The 18001-nt window shown below is 37.0% G+C and overlaps 1 protein-coding gene across 2 annotated transcripts in view; it reads left to right on the top strand.

The window, feature by feature from the left end:
* Positions 1-868: 868 nt before the first annotated feature.
* The window catches only part of LOC126977275 (uncharacterized), a 37445-nt gene continuing 20312 nt past the window's right edge, over positions 869-18001 (top strand). For both annotated transcript variants that reach the window (XM_050826045.1, XM_050826036.1), the window contains exon 1: positions 869-927. The gene's annotated coding sequence lies outside the window, so the exon portion shown is untranslated. The remainder of the gene's footprint in view (positions 928-18001) is intronic.

Raw genomic sequence — 18001 nt, 5'->3', positions numbered from 1 at the left:
CACACATGAAAAAGTACAACTCGTTATCCATTCTGCATATAGCCCCGACCTATCACACTGTGATTTCTGTATTTTCCCCAAAATCAAAGATTTGATGAGAGTTTTCACTTTTACCAATTCCGAAAATATGTTTAAAATGTAAAGGAGAGTATTTTGAAACGCAATAAACATAATATTTTGGGTATAACATGTTGTTTTTTTAAGTTACGCAAAACTTTTAGTGAGACCTACGTAATAATGTCATGTATATTATATAATGCATAACTCTGCACTTGATAACACCACTACTTACTTGTATAATATTGTTAATTATTAACATAGTTCTTAACACATATTGTCTAGCCCCAAATTAGGCATTTTACGCATAGCCATGGCGCTCTAACAATGGTATTTTTATTACAATAAACATATTTATGCATATTTAATACATAAACATTAATATTCATAATACAAATATTTGAACCTACTGAGACTCGAACTCGGGAACCCTTTGCCCACGATCGTCTAAATATTATGATTGTTGGATGGTCTTGATTTTGTAACCAATTCTTCTCAATATTAGTTGCTTTCCAAATCGGTGGTAGTGCATTAAAAGGTGTTTTTTATGAACCTGATTGAATAAAAAATATTAACTTTGTCCTTTGAATTTGTATTTGCGTTTTATTTTCTTTATGATCGCGCGGTAGTCAATGCTGCTTTATGTATATTTTAGGACAAAGTTCATGTAGCAGCTACGTGGAGGTCGGCTACGGCGGGGCTACGGCCGCGGCGTGGCGAGGCGCGGTGGTCGGTGGTCGGGGGGAGGGGGGAGGGGGAGGGCGGCCTGCAGGTGTGCACAGGCGCGTGCGCCGGCCGTGGTTCATTCCGTGTCCCGCGCTCACCACGACCGCACGCGTCCCGCGCCAGCCACGTGCCGTCAGCCGTCCGGTACGTACCAACACACAGCACCCACCGACCAATCTCTGACCCCAACCTGTACCACTCAGCCATCATTTACCGCAGACCACGGGCTGCTACTCCTGCCGGGCTGAAGCTGTTCCATTCACCTCATCCTGTGAGCTACCAGCGTGCGGGGTAAGGACAGAGCTTGGTCGGTGCTGGCCATCAAGCCAACAGGCTTGTAAATATTATAATGTAGATTACTGATTTGATTGCTTTAGTTTTAAGGCAGGACAAACGGAGAGACGTGGTAGCCGCATGGCTATTGCCTATCTATAGGTTCGCGTTCCCGGCACCAGTGTCAACAGTCGGGAACGATACAATCGTTTGATTGCGATCCTGTACACTGCTTTCACTTTCACGAGGTTTCAATCGGCGTCCACGTGTCGGGAATTAAAGATTTTCATTATAAGAACAAAATTATACCTAATTCCCGTCGCTGGTGTAGATCGCCATGCGACATCTAATTATAGAGCCGTGGAAACTATTGATTGTGTTTAGTTTTAATAAAAACACTGAAGGTTATATTGTCATGCACATCGATTAACTCTCACAGCTTAATTAGCTATCTAGGTACCTCTCTGAATATTTTATATTTTTTAAGCTGGATAATGTTTAACGTGTGCGTGTCGCGTATGTATGTGAGCTCACTGTCAGAGGTCACACGTATCAGAGATCAAGGTCACTGCGGGATCGTAACTACATTTTCCCGGGCAATTTACATTTTATATCATAATATTACAACATTATATTTCGAGTGATTAATGAAGTAATATTTGAAAAGTTTAATTATTAGTTGAATCGGGTAACGAGCGCGACGGATATCGACTCGGAGGTCAAGGATATTTCGCGCACAAACGATCGATTCATTCTCGATTCGACACTCGAGTGGAAAGCGAGGAATGTTGCGCGACCCGCCGCAATCATTGCGAGACACCTCCACCTCGCCACCAGGCCACCTGGCCGCACCGCGCCACCTCTACGTAGAGTGGTCCCGGTGACGTCACGCGCGACACAGCTCGCCTCACTGACTCAGTTCCGAGTTACGTAAGCGGCACCTTTCTACGTGAACGCGATACTCGATTAAACTTCGATTATAGAAACAAACGCCGGCCTCTTGCATAACCCGCGGCGTTACAACATTCACACACACAGACAGACCGACACACGCCGATACATAATACTTACTGTTACTCCACCCGCAATGGCATCCGCGGCCACAACAGAAATAACGCTCAAATAAACCACTACAAAGTAACGTTCAGTGATTCGTGAGTTCTGCAGATTGTTACAAATGTATTTGTTGATATATTATGAATAACCATAAACACACACGCACAGGCTAATGCGACATAATAACATAATTCAGGTTTCAAAAAAATAATATTGAAATAAATATTGTACATTAAACTTATTTCAAAATTTATTTACCAATAACGAGTTAGTTTCTTCCTTTCCGGCTCCCGGTCTCTTCACTGCCTTTCGCATTTGAGCTTAGCCCCTTTGTCCGCGTTATTTATCGGTCCTAATCAAAAATCAAAATTTATTTTTTGAATGAAAAGGGACGAGACGAGCAGGACATTCAGTTATGGTAACTGATACGCCCCATTACAATGCAGGGCCACTCAGGATTCTTGAAAAACAAAAAATTCTGAGCGCCACCACAATTGCGCTCGTCTCCTTGAGACATAAGATGTTAAGTCTAATTTGCCCAGTAATTGCACGAGTGTCGGCGCCCTGCAGACCGAAACAAAGTAATGCTTACACATTACTGCATCACGGCAGAAATAGGTGCCGTTGTGGGTGGTACCCATAATCTAGCCGGCATCCTGTGCATAGGAGCCTCCCACTGGTGAAAATTTTTATTATTACATTAATATATAAATTATAACATGACTCGTTAACATCAAACATCAAATATTAAACAATAATATACATTCAATTATTCACAAAATTTCACACAAAAAAATAAAATTTAAAACAATACCCAAAGAAACATATATAATGTAATCTAATAGAGAAACTGAGATGTCAAACCTTAAGTAAGATACAACAAGCATGATACTTATAGTTCCATTCCGTAATGTCCTTCGCGTAATCATTAATGTCGTAATAAGCCTTCGACATGAGTCTGCGTTTAATAAATGATTTTAATTTAGTTATTGTAGCTACAACCCAGTTACGGTTATGGGTAATTTACCGTAAAATGAAAAAAAGAAATGTTACAAGTGAAGGTTTCGCCATTTTTATGGAGCACTGTAACTTGTAAGCTTACAATTGATTCGTGTGCTTAGCTTGTACTTGTTTAAAAAAAAATAATATGTCTATTGGAGATTGTAGTAAATAGATCGGCCGGACACGGTCATAACATCAGTCTCCAATCTCATATGAAAATGCCATACAACATAACACTATGGATATGGCTATAATATCTATAACAAACGCAATCCTTTCTTCAGAAGAAGCTGCTGAACTTAATTTACGTAAAGATCACATTCTCTGTTCATATTTTATTGAATTATAGCTTATTGATATTGAACGATTCTGATACTCTTTAACAGAGTGTTATTTATTTTGTCACAAGTACGTAGCTGACGTTTCCCACCGGTCCAATTCCTTCAGGATCCAGTAGGAACTCTGCGAGGTGTTGCTTCCTCAGTGTGCGTGTTTTGGCCATCACGGGAAAAATTCCGAAGAACTTTTTGACCTGACTCCTTCTGACTGTCCTCTCTCTGTGTATGTGAGTGTATCATAGTGTGAATGTCGGTGTCAGTAACATATGTTAAATTAACACAGTTCAAATAATTACGTAGCTAGCGCTGGAGCGGCTCTCCATTAGGCTGCTATTGATAACCTAGTGAGTGACGTCACACCTCTCGTCACACGGTCACACCATCTACCAACCATCCATCTGATTTGATTGAGTTTCACTGAGAATAATTTCATTGATGTATGCTCTCGATAGCATTAATAATGTTGGATACAAAAATGTTTGTACCAATATGCTATATATTGTCAACGAGGCAGCAAGTTGAGATTTAGTGTACTTCTATGTAACTAATGTAGGCCTTGACTTTATTTTGGTATAAATCTAGTTCTTAAATATCGTATTATTTGTACCGGATTTTATATAGTCAGCCGTACATAATCAATTTCATGATAATATAAATATAACAAGGACGAATGATTTACTTTCAACTACCGACGTCATACGACAAGTGTCTGAGTTATATATCAACTATATGTTACGCTACATATTGTGTTTATGGTTTATTTATTGTTTTTCAAAGTATATTCCTTCACTAGATATACTTTTGCATTATTTGGATCCATTGTTTAAAGCAATTGTTCCAGTCTTCCTGTGGGACGTCTTGGAATGCAATCATCGTTTCTTCAGGGCTTGTAAATCTAATGGCGTATGTTTAACTTTCGGAAAAAAAAATCGTGAAGTGCATGTCAAGTCCGGACTACATGTTGGATATGTCATCGTTTAAGACCTTCAAAAATTAATTCGTTACCTTGTCAGAATGTGAGGACGCATTGTTTTAGTTGACAATACTTTTAGTCAGGCAAGTATTTACACCCAATCTGCAGAAACTGTTCTTTGGTTTTCCAGCATTACTGTAGTTTAATATCAGGATTTTCCGAAAAATTGGCAACCAGACTTTCTTAACCTTCGTATGCAAATCTTCAAAAAAAAAGATCCATTCTGCCGATATGTAATGTGTATAACACACCAAGTGTAAAGCTTCCTTATTTAGGTGTTCAAGCAAAATCTTTTGCACTTGGCTCATACCAACATACTTAAGTTATTAGTGTTGTTGTAGTTTATACCCCGATAGCAGTCGCGGGCCAAGGTGCGAGCGCTACGATATAAAAGATGACCACGTCCGCGTCAGAAGTTTCTGAACTAATAATAAACGGAGACACGAGATGGAACTTTATCACTTAAGTCACAGCGAAAGAAAAAATCTGGGCAAAAATATTTGTTGAATTAAATTCATTTCAGTGGCAATGTTCAAAACGACGCCATAATGTGTAACAAATGACGAACACATAAACTAAAATACTTTCGGAGTGTTCCATTTTCAAATACTATACTTATTATTTAAATAATTGCATTTCAAATAGCAAGAACATTTCCATATGACCCGCGTATATTATGTATTATATAATATGTATTTATAATAAATATAATCTCAGTATACTTAAACCATCATCCGCATTGAACAAATTAGCATGTAAACGTTACAGTAAATTACAATGTAAACGTTTACAAACGAAACGAATTATTATTATTATATGTTTACCGAGAGTGTGTTCTCCGTGTTCTGTTCAGCTCCTGTGAACTTGTGACGCAGTTCATTATTTATTTAATATTTTATATATATCATGTACAATACTCGTTCCTTATTCTGTTACTTTCCGTTCCCGTGACTCCAGTGTTTGTGTCATGGGCTAGTTTCATACCAAGGTCTGTCAGATTCATCAGACAGCCGTGATACAAAGATAACTAACAGTTCAGGTGCTGGACTAGTTACTTAAAATTCTACTCTTCTTTCTCTGCATATTATGGAAAAACTTTCTTGCTGACTTATAGCCCAACAATAGAAGAGAAGCCTGATCGTATGAGTACTACTTTAGCCCTGAACTCGACTTTTGATCTTGGAAAAAGTCACACAGTCGAGTGTATTACGTTGTTAGAAACAGAGTTTGATCCCTGCCTTCAAGTATTATAAGTTCGCCGTTTTGAGAGGTTTTCTTTGGTTTAGTTGGCAGCTGGATGAAAATCTTTTCCTTCAACATGTTTTCTACTTGCATTAGCGAATTTCAAGCATTTAATACTTGAATTTTGGCCTTACTGATAGGGTAGGTTTAGTTTTTGTCCAACCGATCCCAAAAAAAACTTACAGTGACAGGTGTTGCAAGAGAACACCTACCACTACAGCGTGACCTGAAAGCTGAATTCTAGTTTATCATTGAGTTTCGTAAAAACCATAACTTACCTGTTTTACATAACCTTTGATTGCAATATACCATCAACAGCTTCTGGGCTACCTAGGAGGCTCTACCTATCACCAGCGTATCAGTGGTCGATAGTATAACGTATATTTTCGTCAATAACCAATTGGCTTGTGATCTTCTGGTGTATGATGTCAAGGGTCATAGAGGCTCGACGCTCGAAACTACTCGAGAGTTTTTCCTAGTGAAAACCAGCTTCTTCACTGGTCTCAAATCATAGACATCGTTATAGGTGAGAGGGTCGTGGAATTGGAATTGTAAGTTTGCGCATAAACCATTTAATATTGCATTGATCGTATCGAGCTCAAATATAACGGTCGTTCTCTCTCGTGTCGTACGGCCGATGCAGACGTTGCTCAACCGGCCAGTATTTGCATCTCTCGAGCAAATTAACAAGCGTTTCCTCTTTAATAATTGTTGCGTCACTCGCGGCGAGCGGCGCGTTGCCTCATCTGGGCGGTCGCGTTCGCCTATTCATACAGAAGGCCTCGATGGCTCAGCTCTACCTTAGGATCTGGTTTCCTTCCCCCTTCGGAAGCCGGATGGTGCTACAGAACCGACTTGCTCAGACGCCTTTAAATGACAAACACAAGGTTGTACTTGTTGAAGATCTCCTGGCAAGTAGATATTTTGTCATCGATTATTTACTATTAGGAACAATCAATTCCTCTATGGATAAGTAGATGTAAAAAGTTGTTCAAAGCGATGGAGCAAATAATTCAAAGAAATCACTTTCCGAAAGAAAAATATGCCATGTAAGGAAATGAACATAGCCCTCACAACCATGTCGCGGACACTTATAATTATGTTAATAGCTGTCAGAACAACAGCGATCACTTAAAAATATAGTTACTTCTTCTTTTACTTTTCTGTTACTTCTCAAAACTAGCGGGCTACTTACCGAAAGCTTCAAGTAATGGTCCATAAAGTTATCAGCGGTAGCGATTATCTCTGGCAGAAGCATTGTATTACTCTGGTATATAATCCGTAGCTAATGAAGGTCATTCTGACTGATATCCATATAAAAACACACAAATTAAAAACGACTGTATTAATAAATGTATAATTTCACAGAAAAAAAAGACGTTTTCCTTGAAACAATAATAAAATATTGTGCTATAACTAACAATAAGTGTTCAGATTGTTTGATCTATTTTTGCATTCTATTAATTTTTGTTGTTGTTTATAACATTTTCAATTTTAATGCTGAAGTTATTATTTTCAAACAAGTCGGCATTAATCAAATCGTTCAAATCATCAAAAAAGTTTTTAATATAATTAGAAATTAAACAAAAAATATAAATTTTTATAACTTTTTTTATTTTATACCGAATTCCTTTATTTAATGCCTATTCAACTTTTAACTAATACACAATGTGAGAAAACTTTGACAAAAATAATGATAAAGGTACTTAAACTAATGACAAAGGTACTAAAACTTAAAGGTACATAATATATTATATTATCTAAAACGAGGTAGGTACATAACCGGTCATTTCTTCAATTAGTTTCTTTCACCAAATGATACGTTGTCTATACAAATTCTCGATAAGCTTCTTTAAAACCAAAAAGGGCTTATAATATTGATCAAAACTTCAAAAACCTAAACTTAATCATAGATTCATAAACATAAAAATTTTTACTTATATAAAAGGCGGAAAGTTGTTGGTTTGTTGTAACACATATTAAGTATATGAACCCGCGACCGTGCATCAAAAAATAAGGCCACAACCTGAGAGTTTAATTTAATTTGTGTAAATGATCCCAGAAGTGAGAGATATCACTTTAAAAATAACAAATTGATTAGATTGTTGTAAGTTGTAAGTTTTCCAAAAAATTCGAAATAGCATTAGACGAGTGCTCGTGAACTAAAAGCGAATTAACTAACTTGATGTGCACACACTTGGACACAATAGGGGCGAGACGTCGGACACAATACCGCGCTTTGTGTTAAATGTTTCAGTCAAGGAGCCACCGACAATGCAAGTGAAAACCTATCAATCACGCGGCTGTAATGAGTTTGTGCAACCAGCCCGCCGCCGACGCAGGCAAGGTTACAAGTTAAAACATGATCCAAGTGTGGCTCATAACGTCACATACAACTAGTCAAGAACAAGTTCTACACTCATAATGTAATTACATTAACAATATAACATATATAACTATATACATGTCTCTGGTCTGTTTGTTCTCCCTCCACCCCAACAAGCGTCATGTCCTCCGTCTCATTCAGTTCTCATCAATAATTGCTCGGTGGGCCCAAAATGTTTTCACTTCACAAAATATCTCTTTTGGTACTTGCGACCGTCAGGACATACATAACACTGTGTCACTCCGGTCAAAACCTGGATGTAAGGTTTTCATTCCTGAGCCTCATGTTTACAACATCTTGAGAATCCAGACATCAACGATTCGACTTACCCACTTCATTATCATCACTTTTGTAAAGATTCCATTAAAAATTTAATAATTTTTCACATAAGTTTATCACCAATAATCGTGATGACACAAGTTACCTCAAGCAGCGCTTGTTCGTATTTTTGCGAGTGTAGTCGAGTATATGTGGTGATTGGGTATTGTCAATATCAACTATTGTCAGTGAGTTTTATGAATTATGTACGTCATAATAATAATATGAGTCCACACTGTTCCTTGTACTGCTAGTGACGTCACCGCGTCGTGTAGTGGACAGTGTTCAGTGAAGCACCTCACACAATAACACACACGGAGGCGGCGACCTCAACCTTGAGTCGCGTCTCCTCGCGAGGACGGCCGCCCTCCAACACCGGGACGTCACGCTGTTGACATACGGCACGTGTGGTGCGTGGAGCGAGAACTGCTGTTATTGAAATAACTAAGTGTTTGAGGTTTATCATTTTCCGGATCTATGACACCTCACTGAAAACTAGCTAAGTGTCTGTCGGGTTCCGCAGTTGACGTCACGATTATGCGACGTACACATTTTCCATTCTAGGTATAATTACTGTCGAGAATTACAACTTAATTATCATATAATTTGCATGCAAAGTGGAACATTGTTTAGATGCGCTGCCTGGTAAGAGCTGTGCTCTCAGCTCTCAGATCTCTCTCGTCAGCCAACGTGCTGCCGTTGTAGATCTAACATCTCAAATCTGATTGTGTTGTTAATATTTCCCCCAACCGGAGCGTCATAGTCATTAACTTGAACTTTTGCACGTGAAACTAAACCAAATGCTAAGCCACGCGGTTCAACTAAACATCTCAATGTTCCGCGGTGGTCGTTACTCATCAGTTGTCGCTATTATATCTTACTAACCGCTAACGTCATACGAACACAATGACAAATTACTTATCTACAAGATTAACTATAAGTACATTGTATATAGTCAAGAATATAGACTTGATGATCCGTTATGTTAATATGAAGGAAGTCGGTTTAATATTATCAGAACAGAAAGGCTGGTGATCGGTGTTAGTGTTACACGAGTGGATCACATCAATACAGAAGGTTGCGCGTTACTTCCGTTACGTCACCGGCGCGGGCGCATTACGTCATCAGCACTTTCCCCGCCACACACAACGCCGCGCCGCTCGCATTTCCCCGCCGGTAATCTATCGCAATATAGCATAACTCACATATTACAATATATTACTGCGATAATAACTCAACTAACGGCTCCAATGTTATACTGAGTTTGTTTATGTGTCCGACAGATTATATTGTGCAAATTATCTTTTGTTAATTATCTTAACAAATTGTTCATTAAGTTTTAACACGCTACGCGGCCCCACGATAGCCAGCACCGTATCGTGTTGTGGTGGAGTGGCGGAAGGCTGAGGACCAATGTTAGAGTTACTGTGCGGTCACATATGAGGGCCGGGATACAGGTCGGACACATTGAGTATTCGTTATCACTTAATTACATTCAGATCTGAGCTAAAACTTTTTGTACTCGGTGACTGGCAAATGGCGTGTGAAGGCATACATCTGATCGAGTTTAATATTAAGTAATAAACATTGAGGGTATTATTAAGTAATAAATTATCATATTAATATGTCGGTGGTAGCGGCGAGGTCAGCCACCACACTCACCACGCTCCGGTTATGTCACGTTATGATATTATTACAAAATATGCTCGATTATTACTTTACATCAACTGTTGCACTAATATCAAATTAGCTTTCAGTAGGCGGCAATCTTCTTTTATGTATATATAGGTCGAGGAAAAGTTATTACGCAATTTATATGAAATGTTAAATTTTTTTTTTCAAAGTTCATTACATTTACTTACAACATATTTATGCCGATTTGTTCGATCACTTTTTGTCATTCTGTAGATAGTGACATGATCCCGAGACTACTGATCAAAAAACCGCTACCAGTGGATTTGGATCAAGAGAGGACTCTCTCTTGATGTTAATCTGACATTGTCTAAACAATTCTCAAGACATCTAAACAGGCAGAGATGTGAAGGTTAATGAGGGCTATATAGCGGATGACTCAATACCTCCCAGCCTCTCTTAATTTTTCCATGAATGGGTAGAGATGTGTGTGATCTAGCACGATCGTGGTGGAAGACCACACCCCTTCTATTGATCAATTCAACTCCCAGCTACTTGCTTTAGTATCACCAGTTGACAGCTGAGATTCGAACCACGGTACAAGCTCATAACGTACAATGTCCTTTCAATCACTGTTTATTTCAGTGTGTTTGTGTGGCACTCAAATATCTAGTTGTTAGTATAGCTTTTGAGCAATGTATTTGGTAGGGAATTCCTATTCCTTCAGCTTTGTTGTAACTAATTATATGTCGGACTAGCTCCACTTTTTAAGAGTGGCGGCTATTTTATTGTAACAGGGCGACCTGTTGGCTCTTATAAAGAGTATGTGGGCAGCGGTAATTACATTACTACCTTGTAGGAGTCGGTGGTGGTGTTGAACCCGTGGAACCTCCGCCCAACTTCACTACCACGAACGAGTAGTGCAATAATACCAGCATCAATAACAAATACAATAATTATAAGATCATTATATTTGTGTATACTCGCGGAGCGGCGCGCAACCCGCAAGGTCGGTGTTCGCAATCACTAACACATTTAGACCGAACTTACAAAATATTACCTGTTTTCCAACGACTCGTTTCCTTTCACCAGCTGACTTAATAACTTATTATTATTTAAACCTCAACTCATTAAATAATATGCAATACACTTGTTGTTTTTTGTTGACTATTTATTATTATATAACTCAAGTATTTACTTACTTGTGATGCTTAACATCTTATACTATTAATATATTAAATTTATGCAACTACGAGTAGTATAATTTAATAAAATTCTTTGTCAATAAGTTTGATGGCAAAGTGATCAAGAATGTGGTAGATTTTTGTGCAAGTTCTTTGTTTATTCACTCAGCAGGTTCTTAATTATTTACAAGATGACAGTAGGTGTGTACAAGAATACAAAATTATACTCAATATCAAACCGCTCCAAAGGAGATTTTAAGCTAAAAAGTCTTCTCAGTAAAGTTTTGGACGGTGGAACAGGCTTGTGTGAACATCAGCTTGGTACCAAGGAGTACCTAGAGGTCGCCGTCACACTACATCCTTTCCAAACTTGTACCTAAAAATGAAATGTAAAGCTCTTTGTAGCGCTAACAATCTATCTACAGACTTATTACGACCAATCGTGAAGTTAAGATAGATGACTATAAATATATATATATATATATTATAGTCTGTATAAAATAGCCTCGCGTAGCAAAGACACTATCTGTCATTATTAAATGGATTGATTACGTCCCTATAGATTCGGGGTCATCAATTAATCCTCAAATAAATTAACATATTTCCAAAACACTCATGAACACTTACTTATAGCTAGCAGCGGCCTCGACGAGTAATATGAAACAAGACTCAACTATTACGAGAGCGCGTAATAGTTGAGTCTTGTTTCAATATATTATTAGTGTTACAAATATTATTGGTTTAAATAATATTGATACCAGACCTGAACTCTTGTGGGATCCTGTAACCTAAACTTGTTTTTATAAAACTTGACACTTAATTGACAGAATTTAAAACATGCTCATTTCCGTCGGTTCATATCTAAATGGATCGATAAAATCAAACCAAAGCAAAAAATCTGATGGATATTAAACAATAGAGTTATTTTAGTTACTATGTTATAAAGCTCTAGCTAAATTAATACAATATATTTCATATTAATTTGTATCATAAAACATACGAAAGTTTTCACACTAAAGCTAATTCTGCTGATTCGTAAATCTTAAGCTTTAACTTATGTTGATGTTCTCGTTTAAATAACTGTCTGTATTTAATTGTCAAACCAATTTCAATTTATTCAAAATTTATTTAAATTACAATAAAAATACAAAGTCTTGCTTATTTTTATTTTATTTATTGGGGTAAACAAACAGTGATATATTAGATCTTACTAACTAAAGTACATTATAAGGTTTAATAATATAATATTGACCTACTTTTTACGCAAATTATCTTGCCCCAAATTAAGCATATATAGCCTGTGTTATGGGTTGCAAGACAACGATATATTTAATACAATATACTTTCTTAAACATACATAAATACATATGATGTTTGTTTGAGGATGTTTGTTTCCGAGTCATGGATGTTAAACATCCATATTCATCATATAAATGCTTGCATCTACCGGGATTCGAACCCGGGACCTCTAGCATAGTATGTAGAATCGCTAACCACTCGGATATACAGGTTGTCTAAGGTAATACTAAATGTGCCACCAGCACCGTTAACCACAGATTAATTAAAAAAAATTGAGAAAGGTAAGCATTAAGTTAAAATTTTATAGATAATAATGCTTAAAAGCTATATAACACTGTGCCTTAATTGCGTCAACTTTATAAGTCACAATTAACTTTAGATTGACTATAGTATATAAAATAAGGAGTAGCGATATATGAATACTTTAAGACAGTGCTGAATTGACATGACAATCCGTCACAGTCATAATATTTTATTTACTTTTTATGTAATAAATTGTTAACTTTAGCTTATACTATTAACGTTGAGTTCGATGGTTGTCAACTAAAATATATTTAAATATTTTTTCCTATATGATTGAAGGCGGATCTCTTTTATATTATGCCACCAGAACTCAAATACAAAATGTCAAAAAGATTTACCTTGTGGAAGTGTTAAATGTATTTAAGCAATAGACTGTTGTTCAATGAACCCGCGCTTGTTAGATTTCGAGAATAAATGATAAATGTAATGAAGCAACGGACGAACTGTTCGCGTCGCGTCAATAGCGACCTATCGCTCGACAAAAAATGTCGCGACTCGGGTTTTTGCGTTTCCGTTTTCGCTGAAACAAAAGAAACAAGATGTTACTGACCGGATTTGGAATTCCGAGCCGATCATACAATCAATTGCCCGCTTGTATTTTACACATAGTCTCTGTAGCAAATCCATAATTATGAGTTTCTTTTTGTGTGTTAATTCCGCTAAGACTTGTCTTTAATTTACCACTTGGACATTTGTTTCGCATCTATATTCGTAGACAACCACCAACAGACATAGACATATACCTATGGATCATTTAGATTTCGCATGAAACTACTAAACGTATAACTGCGAGTGCGTTGATGTCTTTTATAACGAAAAGATGGAGGCAGAGAGAATAATAGCAATAATGTCTGTTGTATTTTATATTTGTTATTTTTAGTTAGTTTTATTGAGATTCTAAACTATTAAAAGTAGTAGTAGTAAAGTTTGAAATATGCAAATATAACAAATAGTTTCAGGCAGACACTGCAGTGTTCAAGTGAACGGTTATAGCATACGACAACGAAGGCTCCGTCTGCGTTCAATGAAGGTTGTCAAACTGTTTGCCGACATTGAATTAATTTCAAATGATGTCCAAGGTTCTGTTCATCATATTTTTGTTCAATAAATATGATATTAATATAAATACTAATAATAGTGAATGATTCTATACTTAACATAATTCGATAATCATTGTGTCTTCTTGGTAAATAAACCACCCATAACTTAATGCATACTAATTAAAAATGCAGTTTGTGATCTTTTGACAATCTTTGTTTTCTGTTCCACATTGAGTGATTCAAACACTGTCAACTTTTAATTTTTAACAATTTCTTATGTTGTTTAAAGTGATAGCCCTCACTTATAGGATTTATACACAAAATTTGAAAACGAAATTTTATGAACGATGCGAGACTCGAACCCACCACCGTAATAATATAATAATATACTACAACTAACCGTTCAAGTGACGTATCGTCATAAAATCTTGTATGCTTTGTTCAACTCTCATCATTCTAATTTCATTTACTTACTTACAGACATATAATGGGTTAAAGAATGAAATTCCCGATTTGTACAAAAAAATTGAAATTTGTTTTTTTTAATTTAACATATATATTGAACCAAAATAATTACAGTTATTATCTGTACATTGCTGCCATCTAACTTTTTATCACGTAGAAAATTGTTCAAATCACGAAAAGATGGCAGTCTGTTGTATCAAGATCTGGCGAATACATAATTCGATCCAATATTCCTTCATTTCTGTATCGAATCAACAAGGCAACTCAAGTTTCAACACGCGTTGCTAATTCCTGAGTGGTTTGGCTCCGATCGGCTTCCATCATCTCTTTCAATTCATTTTTATTCACCTGTGGTCTGTGGGCGGTCTTCCACGTGGTTTGTTCTTCAAATCAATGTAACATCACGAACGGGTTAAACCAAAATTGCACGGTGCGTTCATTAGCAGTCCACTCTCCAAACGCAACATTGATATTACGAGCTGATAGGTTTAGACTTGATATACACCTAAAGCATTATTATGTCTTGTACTTTAATGACAAATTTGAGAGAGGATTTTAGGTTTGGGTACCGGAGGTCATCCATTCCACTTTCCACTAAAATCATAAATCAATAAATAGTCCTGCGCCTGTAAACTCTGGAATACCATCTCCGACACAGTTACTTCTCCGTAACAATAATTATATGTTCGTCGACTTTATTATAATATAAGTCATAAAGGTAATGAAATATTTTTTCAAAATTAATTCTTTGGCAATTTGTATTGACATATATTAAAGTCCTCCCAGCACTCCGGAAATCAGTGTTGCCAAAGTGGTTCCAAGTAAGTTAAGTTTCGAGATAGACAGATCGAGACAATACAACATAGGCCCACAAGCTGGCGTACTACCTATATAGCGTAGGTATATTCACCGACAGAATATTGCACTCAAGTCTAGGGTACAATCATTAGAAGCTCAAACAATTTATCGCAGTAATGCAAATCTGCTCAAATACTCGTGATGCCGATCGTGTTTTTCTGTGAAATATCATCTATAAAGAAAATATCTCGTAAACCTATATTCGGAAAACACACGTTGCATAAAATAATACAGAAATGATGATAGCTTGGCCAGGAGAAGGCCGCTGTAGAACACATTAGATCGGGCAGGGGGACGCAGGCGTGTCGCAAGGCGCAGCTCAAACTGGTGATGCAAATGTAACCCCCACAACAATCGTACGCTTGCAACATATCGTGGGCATTACTTTCTTGTCAGCCAAAGTGCAATAAGTTAACATTGTTATGTCCTGTGATATATTTCCATTTCGTGGCTGCTGCGCTGTGTCTTGTGTAACAATTATTATCTATTGCCGGTTCCCAATCATTAAGTCAGCGATAAGAAACAAGCAGTCAATCAAATCACTTGACGTTAGTTTCGTACATAAATTATTCAATAAAAAATAAAATGTAGTGATTGACATAATACCACTTAATGTTACTTAATGTAAGCAGTCTCTGACCTCTGCAGTCACATATAATTTACATTGGTTACTTTTTTATTTATTTATAACATTACAATAATTGTAATTCAATATTTTATTTCTCAGTAAAGTGGGTACAAGAATGGGTGGTGTAGTACAAGAATAATTATACAAGTTTGAATATTTAAAAGATAAACTTTAATAAACTGGTTCCGATTGGAACATAAAAATTTAAGTGTCCCTGACTCGTCGAAATGCCTATTGGTAAGGGTCTTCTCCAATCCCCTCCAGTTTTTTTGGTCCAAAATAACCCTGATCCAATATGGGCCCAGTGTCTAGTGTATTTCGACCTCCCAGTTTTTGAGGGCCGTCCTCTGAACCGTTCTCCTCCTGAATCCTGCTTGGATTGCATTTCTTCAGGTTGTAGCGCAGCTAATGACCTATCCATAGCCATTTTTGGTGATCATTATTCGGATTAGGATGTCATGATATATACTCTTATACTTTGCCAGATGGCTGTGTTATGGATTCTGTCCTTAATCTTTATTCCCAACACACTCCTTTTCATTACCTGCTGACATATTGCAAGTTTCTCTCTGGTTGTTGACTGAAAGAAAATATTTTGCAGCTTTAATTTATGTATGGTATGATGCACGTGTTGTAAGTCTTCGTTTTGATATTTATGCTTAGGTCTTTGCTTTTCAAAATATCCTTTAGTACCCAATACTTTCTGATTCCACATGTTACAATTTTTTTGTAATTTTCCTTAGTGATTTGTCCACGGTAAACAATAAACATATTCCTTAACATACACTGTTAGTGTCTCATCGCATTTCCACTCCTATTTGTTCTGAGTTGGTCATCAATTTTGTCTTTGTTAGATTCATCTTTAGTCTCACATCATGTTTCTCCTGCGCAAGCTGTTGTATCAAAATTTTGAGTTTTCTTGGATTCTTCTAACAAAACAATGACGTCAGATACCCTGAGGTTATTTAGTGGTTGACCATTAATATTTAAGCCAAACTCATTTCAATGTATTTTTAGAAATATGCTGTCGAGTAACCCTGAAAAAAGCTTTGGGGAGAAAGGGTCTCTCTGTCTGACACCTCTTTTTATCGGAAAAGAGTTTCCTTCTCATTCTAGCTTTATGCAGCCCTTGCTTTTATTATAGATGTTTTTTATGATGTTACTGTACAATCCACCGATACTTTGTTCCTCCAGACTTGGAAAATTGTATAAAGCTGTCAAAAAATGCTTTGCAATAATCAATGAATGTAAAATTAATAGTTTTTATTCATTATATTTCTGTAGTCCATCCTTTTACTACAATATTATAACTTCACACGGACGAGTAAAAAAATAAGGTCCATGTCACCTTGCATAACAGTGAGGCACCAAAACAAGCCAGTAAACATGTAAATACACAGCCCCACGCATAGACTTACACTAATACACGCCGATCGGCCGCCATTATGAGATTTGCCATCCTCTGTGACAGATCAGTTTGCGTTGCAATAAAATATTTTAAAAATGCCGTCGTGCGTTGTGAAAAAGTGTAAACACAGTAATATAAAAGTATTTTTGGATATATGATTTATTAAGGAAGAAAAAATTGTGTTACTGGTATACCCCGTAACCGCACACACCCAGCATAAAGGTGCTTCACATGCTAATATCACGGCGCGGAGTCCTTTTTTTACTTGTCCGTGTTACTTCATTATTATATCATCAAACTGTGGAAGTAGAATCCTCATCAAGATCAATGCTACTATGATAATAGAACAGTCGGCGGCGGTAATTACACGCCGCAGCCGCCTGCTCCGCGGCCTCGTCTGTCGGATGTCGCTTGTCACTTGTCTCGTCGCAATCTTCTGATCACATTAAACTAATTTTATTTCCACGGTTCGAGTGACACTGTTAGCATTGTTTCTTTAGTTATAACATAAGTAGGTACACTATGGTTGGCTGAACCCTCGCCGCTCCTCAACCTAATTAGCGTCAAATCTAATGTGATGCTCGCACGTGTTAAACCTGCCATCCTCGTGACGCAACACGCGAGCCGTCACACAAGTGTTCTCATTACGGAATAAAACGTTCATTAAATATAAATTATGTTCGTTTGCCAAACGAAGTGCAGGTCATTTGTTCAAGTGACATTTCGGCATGGTGCCGGTTAGTACAACAATATTACATTTTCCTGATAAACAATAAGTACCTGCTGATATAAAGTAAAATGGCGTTTTATCTT

Source organism: Leptidea sinapis, chromosome 2 (assembly GCF_905404315.1).
Source record: "Leptidea sinapis chromosome 2, ilLepSina1.1, whole genome shotgun sequence".
NCBI lineage: Eukaryota > Metazoa > Arthropoda > Insecta > Lepidoptera > Pieridae > Leptidea > Leptidea sinapis.
Note: the sequence above shows the minus strand (reverse complement) of the source record. Positions and strands in the feature narration are given on the sequence as shown.